The sequence below is a fragment of the Maylandia zebra genome, linkage group LG18 (genome assembly GCF_041146795.1).
Source record: "Maylandia zebra isolate NMK-2024a linkage group LG18, Mzebra_GT3a, whole genome shotgun sequence".
Lineage (NCBI taxonomy): Eukaryota > Metazoa > Chordata > Actinopteri > Cichliformes > Cichlidae > Maylandia > Maylandia zebra.
Window position 1 is genome coordinate 6,240,074 of NC_135184.1, and position 7,762 is coordinate 6,247,835.

General features: G+C 39.2%; 1 non-coding gene across 1 annotated transcript; it reads right to left on the reverse strand.

The window, feature by feature from the left end:
• Window positions 1-7,158: 7,158 nt before the first annotated feature.
• trnar-ucu (transfer RNA arginine (anticodon UCU)) lies at window positions 7,159-7,250 on the reverse strand. Its single transcript is given in 2 exon segments — window positions 7,159-7,194; window positions 7,214-7,250. It is a non-coding gene; the product is annotated as a tRNA-Arg (tRNA).
• Between the last annotated feature and the right edge of the window lie 512 nt (window positions 7,251-7,762).

A 7,762-nucleotide genomic window follows, 5' to 3' on the forward strand; every position in this document is an offset into this window, starting at 1 on the left:
ATCTCCTTCATGTTGACAATCTCTCATTACAAAGACATTTTGACGCCAAAATGAATCGCATTTTTCATTCAGAGTCATCATCACTTGGCATTATTATTCATCCAGCATCTCCTGATAAGAAGCTGGGTGGATGATCAGCTTTTTGAGTGCTTATTCAGGTGAAACAGCAGCTTGCTATTGATTGTGGGGGGGGGGAAACGTTCTCAGTACATAAGCTTGTGTTGCTTTCTTGCAGTGTTGACTTAGAGAGTAGGAAGTAGGGAAATCGATTTAGCAAGATGCTGCTTTTCTCTCAATAGTGAGTCATATGAGTAGATTTAGACCGTCTAAGTTTTTCTTTTCATAGATGGCAACTTCTACTGTAGACACCTTGCAGTTTGAATACATGTGCACACATTTTAGTCCCTGAGATTTGGTTTGCCTGATAGTAGCTACAAAGGGCCTGTTCACACATAGTATTATCATGTATTTGGAATCAACATTAACACGAGAACAGCTCTAAGTATATTTGTTCACACAGGGAATTAGAAATGTTTCTCTGCACGTGTCCTGGGTGACCACCAATGTTCCCTCTAATTTTTCATGTGTCTGAGCGAACACACAAACTCACTGAGCGGTCCCTTGGACCACTGTGAGCAACAGCAGACATGTGCACTGTGGTCACGCCAGCATCGAATCGATCCAAGTTACATGGTTTTATTAAAATAATCAAATTACAGCATTTATGTTAGACTACTTTTAATTAACTGCTTTAGCCCACTTACAATGAAAATGTAAAATCTAGTCATTGACCTGTGTAGTATGTTAACACTATTGGAAGTAAAAATAACCTGAACTCCAATTTTGAAAACACAGCTTTCTTTCTTTCTTCTTTTTTTTTTTTTTTTATAAAGCTCTGACTTGTATCATGAATATGAGTCTGTGGTCTGGGAGAGAGTCCTGTAACTCTCTGTCTGCAAAGTACAGTAAATAATGACCAATGTTGGGCAATTAATTATATAGTTACTTCTTCAAAAAGTAACTGAGTTATGCAAACAACAAAGTTTTTTGCAGCAACTATTTATAGACAAATTATTTGTGCCACTCCAAAAAATAGTTTATGTCTACTATGAGATAAAGGAGAACCACAGCCTGATACCTGCAGGCCTGACAACAGGAGATGTATCACTCCCGTAACACCTGTAACATTCAGTAGTCGCCTCATTGTTCTGACACAGTGTGTAGTGTAGTCAAAACTATTGACTACACTACACACTAACATCACAAGATTTGCGCTAAACGTCGCAAATCTCTCACATCTCAAAACACCGCTGTCACTCCTAAAACTTCCCCCCTTCCTAAACAACTAAATGCCATGTTGCCATATAATTTTTTGATTGGTCAACATGGTACATTTTTCCACCAATAGGAAAGAGTGGGGTTTTTTTGGCGTTGTTTTCGCTCACAGGTGGAGAGTGCTTTCGAGCGTTTTCCTTATAAAACACAGTTTTTACCGTTTCTTCCCGCAGTAAATATAAACAACGATAATATTCAGGAAGAAAACCAAACATTGCGTATATTTTTATCATAACTCTGGTTTTACGTGGCCTATCAACACAATTTAAAAACTGGTATAAAGTCCACACTTTTTCTGTCAATTGTTCCGTCTGTCCTGCTCACATCTCCAATGGTTGTAAACGTTGTCATTAACGTGACTTCACTCCACATCAGCCACGCCGCTTTGCTAGCTAAAACACCGGTGTCGGCACATAAGGACGCTGTCATAGCCTGTCAACGGTGTTGATTAGCTGCGTATATACGAATGCGAATCGCATTATTGGCTGGACTATGGGAGAAGGTGACATCGTTCTAATCCCAGCCAGTCACTTACTGACTAACACTGCAAAACAGAATTGTTAAAGTTTTAATTTTAAAAAAATTTGTGCGCAACACAGATTTTCTGTGCTCAGAGACCGTGCCAGCAGTGCGCAATTGCGCACGCGCGCAGCTTAGAGGGAACATTGGTGACCACAATAGATGAGTGCCAGGTGTATTCAAGCTAGAGATGGGAGTAGATCAGGAATCAGCTCTGAGCCCCTTCCTGTTTGCACTGGTGACAGAGTGGAGTGGGTGGAGACATAAAGGCATATGAGGAAAGGCTGAGATGATCTGGACAAACACAGAGGATGCTGGTGGAAGATCAGAGAGAAGATTTGTAGATATAATGGAGGAATTGTCACGTCCGGTGTGGCAGACGTGTGGAGTTGTAGAAAGGACCCAAAAGGTGGCAGCTCTGGTGCAGGTGAGTATTTATTTACAGGAGTGGGTACAAACAGCAATGGTGGGTGAACATGAAACCGGAAACCTAAACTGGGTAAAACTAACAAAACAAACCAGAAACGAAGATGCAGGGAGGTCCGGGGAAATGCATACGGAGAGACGCAGGGAGACCGAGGGGAAACAACACAGACGAACAAGCAACGACTAAGACAGAAGACAAGACATAAAAACACTCAGAGAACACAGGGAGATCACACACAGGTGGGGGACACAGCTGGGAGTGATTAACGTGACGAGACTAGGGAGGCAAACTGAAAACACTCACATAAGACGCAGACCTTCAAAATAAAACAGGAAACACATACACTCAATGACACAACGCAAAAACTTCACACAGACTGGGGAACACATAGGAACATGAAAACAAAGCCCAGAATAATAATAACTACTAAAACATAAAAATGGAGTCACAAACTCCAGGTCATGACAGGAGGACGTAAGAATGATGGCGTGGATGCCAGGGATATTGTGAGATGATATGGTGACCCCTAAAGGGAGCAACTGAATGGAGAAGATCATCTCCGTTGTCCAAAAGTAATAAAAAGTGTTGTTGGTGTTAAATAAAAGGTTAGGAAAGAACGTCCCTCACTTGTTTGCCTGAAGCCCAAGATCTTTGACTCACTCATAATGTGGACATTTTAAAGTTTTATATGGGTAAAAGAACTAGTGATTAAGATTCATTGATTAATTAATTATTGAATTGATTTCTTTGACTTTTGTTCATAATTCTGCCAAAATCTGAACTGATCTCAATCCTGAACACCAAGTGTATCTTATGTGATAAATGAGGGCTATTGTTGTAATAAGAATTAAAGGTTATTACCCTAATTCAGAATATGTAATAGAACACACAGTTTAATGAATAATGCCATAATTATCCTGAGACCTCCATTCATATGCTGCCAGCTCTATAGATCCAAAAGATTTTTGGTATCAGTGAATACTGCCCCAGTTGGGTTGACTGGTGATTATGAATTCACTATACGTGTTAATGTCAGAGAACGACTACTTGTCTGTCTGTGACAAACTGGCAACCTCTCAGTCGATATCATCAGAGTTAGACTCCGGCTCCTTACAACCAGTCAGATAAGCAGATAAGAAAACTGATAATGGGGGGACTTTGTTGGGGATTGATGTGAGATAGATGAGCCAGCTATTGTCTCCATCATACAGCCCCAAACAGCACATGCTTGTTGTGCTGTACCATTGCTTATGATGGTTTGGTTTATGGCATTTTTCATCATTTGTCCTGTCAGTTCATATCCACTGTGTCTCCACCTTTATGCATCGCCTTCATTGCATTTTGAAAAGTCAGTTTTGCTTAGGAATGAGTGAGTGAAATAATAGAGGTACTGTGTCCGTGGCACAGTAAGAGCTGTTCGAATTCTCCAAATACAAAGGAAAGATACTTCATTGGTTCCTGCATTACCACACAGGATACACTGAACCGTCCTTTATGAAAAGGAAAGGAGATAGTACACAGTTCAAATCAACACACATTCTGACCAGTCACAGAAGCAACCAGTGTGACTGACAAGTGTTGCAGAGTGTCTATATAAACTACTCCATCTTGTGCCATTTTCTTCCCTCTATGCAGATGTGTTTAAAAGCTTAGTTTGTTAAAGACACCGGCACATCAAGACCCCTGCTTTTGGCTTCCACCCAGGCTGCATAGTATCCAACCCATGGGCCTACATGGCAGTGGAGGTTATTTCTTCCTGCTACCCAGCAAGGTTCTCAAACTGTGAATTGTGAATTATTGAGAGATTTTTTTCTTAGTCTGTCCCCTCACCTGGAACCGATTTACCCTTCGAGACTATACCAGTGGCTGTTTCCCAGGATCAGAGGGATGCTAACCCCTCCTCTGTAATTAGGTAGCAATTTTTCAACAAGGAAGAATCAAAACCCTTTAAACCATCCTTTTTTCAGTTAGACCTGTGGCCATACAATCTTGGTAATCGTGAATGGTGGCTGGACCTCAGACTCCTGGATGGTGCTAAGAGCAAAGCCGCTGCTAAGAGCAAAGCCGCTGCTTCATTGTGATGCTCCAGGAGTCAACTCAGGTGGTTCAGGTGTCTAATCAGGATGCTTCTTGCGTGCATCTCTTTGGAGGTTTTCCAAGCACATCCAGCTGGGAGGAGATCACTGGGCAGACCCAGAACTTGCTGGAGACATTATATCTCATCAAGCTGGGAATGCCCTAGGATGCCCAAGAGGAACTAGAATGTGGGATCAGGAAGGATGTCTGGAATACCGTGAATTACTGCTTTGTCCATCATCATGCAGTCTGATTTTGGGTGAAAACAAAATGGATAAATGGATGGACTGGCAATAAATATTATTCTATTTTATTAAAAAAAATCTGTTTTTGTAAATTGCTTTAGAATTTAGAAAAATATAATTTGTTATATCAAGATGAAAGTAAATCAGTTTGCATTGATAATGTTGCTATACTGAATGTTGCTGTTTTGCTAGTCTGCATAACTCTGCATAACACAGTCTGTTCTTTACAGATGTCTGGTTTGATCTGACCGTGTCTTGAACAGCATTAAATACTAAAAAAAAAAGGTAAGTTGAAAAAAATTCTAGTCTAGTCAAAAGTTTAGAAGTTGAGCATTTTATTCTACAGTTCTGATTACTTCATTGTTGGAGTTTATACAAAAATAACAAGAAGCCTGAAAAATTCTATTATTAAAAATATATAAATTATCATTTTAGAGTAGATGATGCATTGGTACTGTAATTAACTAATGCACATTTCCTTTTTCTGCTGAATTTTGGTCCTTGATGCACAGGAAGTTTAGGAAGCCCTGAAAAATTGTTGTAAAGTTGTCATTATTTTTTATTACCATCTTGTCAATTGTTGCTACTGCTGTAAAAATTAAGTTTTCAGGACTGAGAAAATGAATGTTTATTTTCCTTTTGTCACATAGGCATATTTGAAATTGTACAATGGGGAATTTAAACAGGTTTTTAGAGGCCTGAGAGGTCATGGAACTTATTCAGAAAATAAATTACTGTGGAAACTTTCAATAGAAGTGAAACAGGGACAGAAATATAATTGCCTCGACTTTTTTTCCCCTCAGACTGCAGCATTATACGTTGAGACTCTGAGTAGACCACTTTATTTAACATCGAAACAAGATGCCTGAGCATGCCACTGTGGCTATCAGTCCCCTCAACACCTCAAGTAAAAATGTTGTCATTCATTCTGCTGGTAGCGAATGAGGATCCATTTCTGTGCTCAAAGCGAGCAGTCATGTTGCTATTCAAAATCATCAACCAGATTTGTAAAACCACAGAGCCGCTGTTGGCAGTGACACTGTCTGTCTGTTAATGGGCAACTCTTATTCTTCCTGCAAGAAGAACTCAGAAAGAGCTTACTCAAGTTCACAAATATTTTTGTCCCTGTCTGTACATTAGTCTCTGAGCAGTTTGCAGTTGCATATCCTATGTTTAGTAATCAATAGGAGATGTTGTGGACAGAATGACTCCTCTCAGCGATTCACCTCAAATGGCAATCACACACATTTTCGGTGTTTCAACACAGTTTTAACTGGTTTTTCTTTCATTGGGTTTATTGATGCCACATAAAATAAATCTCAAGCATAAAAACACAGCTGTAAAATGTGCCACCTAGCAGCTGCCCACACTAACAGGCGTCTGCCACTGACTCACTGGGGTTAAGTACCTTTATAAAGGTCACATAACTTTTCTAACTGCCCATGATGACTTGACCTCTGGGTACTGTGACCAATGTTTCAGGGCTTCCTGTGAGACCAAGATTTAGTGTTCCTGTCATGTACGGCTGTGTGACAGGCAAGGCAGGACCAAATTGCCAGATAGAGACATGGGTAAACTAAGAGAGGCAACTTTATTGCTTTAGGTTATAAACACAAAACATAAGGAATACAAAAACTCTAGTGAGGTAAAAACTACAAACTAGGAAGCTTGAAAACTACAAGGAAACTAATGCAAGCAAAACACACAGCTCAAGTGGATGACATGACAGAGAACAGAGGGAGACACAGATGGTAAACAGACAATGAGACATGACAGACTGGAGAGACTGAAAGGATAACAAAACACAGAGACAAGATTGGGAGAGACTGGGGCACTGGCATAATAGAAATAAGACTTATAAACAGCAAACTCAAAGAAACTCAAACACAACATATCCAGGAGCCAGAACATAATTATCTTATATTTTCAAGAGACAGAGCATTGTTTCACAAATTCAGACTTTAAGAAAATCTAATAAAAAGGTAATATTAGTAAGAAGATATCAAAAATCTTTTGCAAGGGTAAAAAAAAAAGTGTTAATCCATCCTATGAATGTAAAACTTAGTTTGAGTATTTTTTCTTATGATTTAAGGAAACTGTGAATTTCAAGCTGGTCTCATAAAATTTATCCACATACAGTTTTTTATCCACATGCAGAATAATCCAATAGACTTCAGTCCTTTGCAGTATGTAATACTATAAGACTACAGGCATGTAACAATGTTAAATGTCTGTCTTTTAGCTTATGTTTGATTTTGTCCCCTAAAGCCTTGCGTAAAGTGCAATTCAATGCATTAACTTGTCACAAAACTGAACACTTAACAAATTTGTTAGACCACCACTCAATGGCTCATGCTACAGTAACTGTATTAGTAATTACCAAAATATTTTTTATGTTTCTGTAATGGTTCATCCATTAGTATGTGGACACTCTGTAATGAAAACAGAAAAGGTACAGTAGAAAACAAAAGGAAAAACTGTGACTTTTCTTTCCTAATTAAAGGTCATGTAATTGTGTTATAGATAGAACCTCAGGTAGGTCCCTCAGTTAAATAGTGACTCTGGTGGGACTTGAACCCACAACCTTTGAATTACATCTGAAGTGAATCACTAGAAGTCCAATGCGCTATCCATTGCGCCACAGAGCCTGTTATATGTTGCATCCCCTAATCATTTTTTGTTGCTTCTTGCATTGGAACTTAAACCTAAATCCTATAACCTATATCCCTGTGCCTTAAAAAAGCAGCTAGCTATATCCATTGCACTAAAATATGCTAATTTTCTGACCACTATGTGACTAATCCGGTCGGTCGTTAAGTGATGACGTGACAAATCCTACTTCCGGGTCCAAAGTAGTCTGCGTTTAATATGGCTTTTGTGTTGTTAACATGTTTAATGTTATGTATTTTCTTCTATTTAATCTCAAAAAGCTCCTAAAACAGTCAGTGATCACTGTTGACCTCCCTCGGCTTTTATTACCGCTAATCATTTATTTAAGCTCAGTTTTTAAAACCTTATGATGTAACTACAGCCCAGCCCATGCAGCAGTATATGAATGACTAACCTCGTATTGTGGATGGATTATCTCAGTTGTTCTCCTAGCTGAAGTTTGGTCCTTTTACAGCATCCTGCCATGCAATTACATTTGTTCCTGACCACC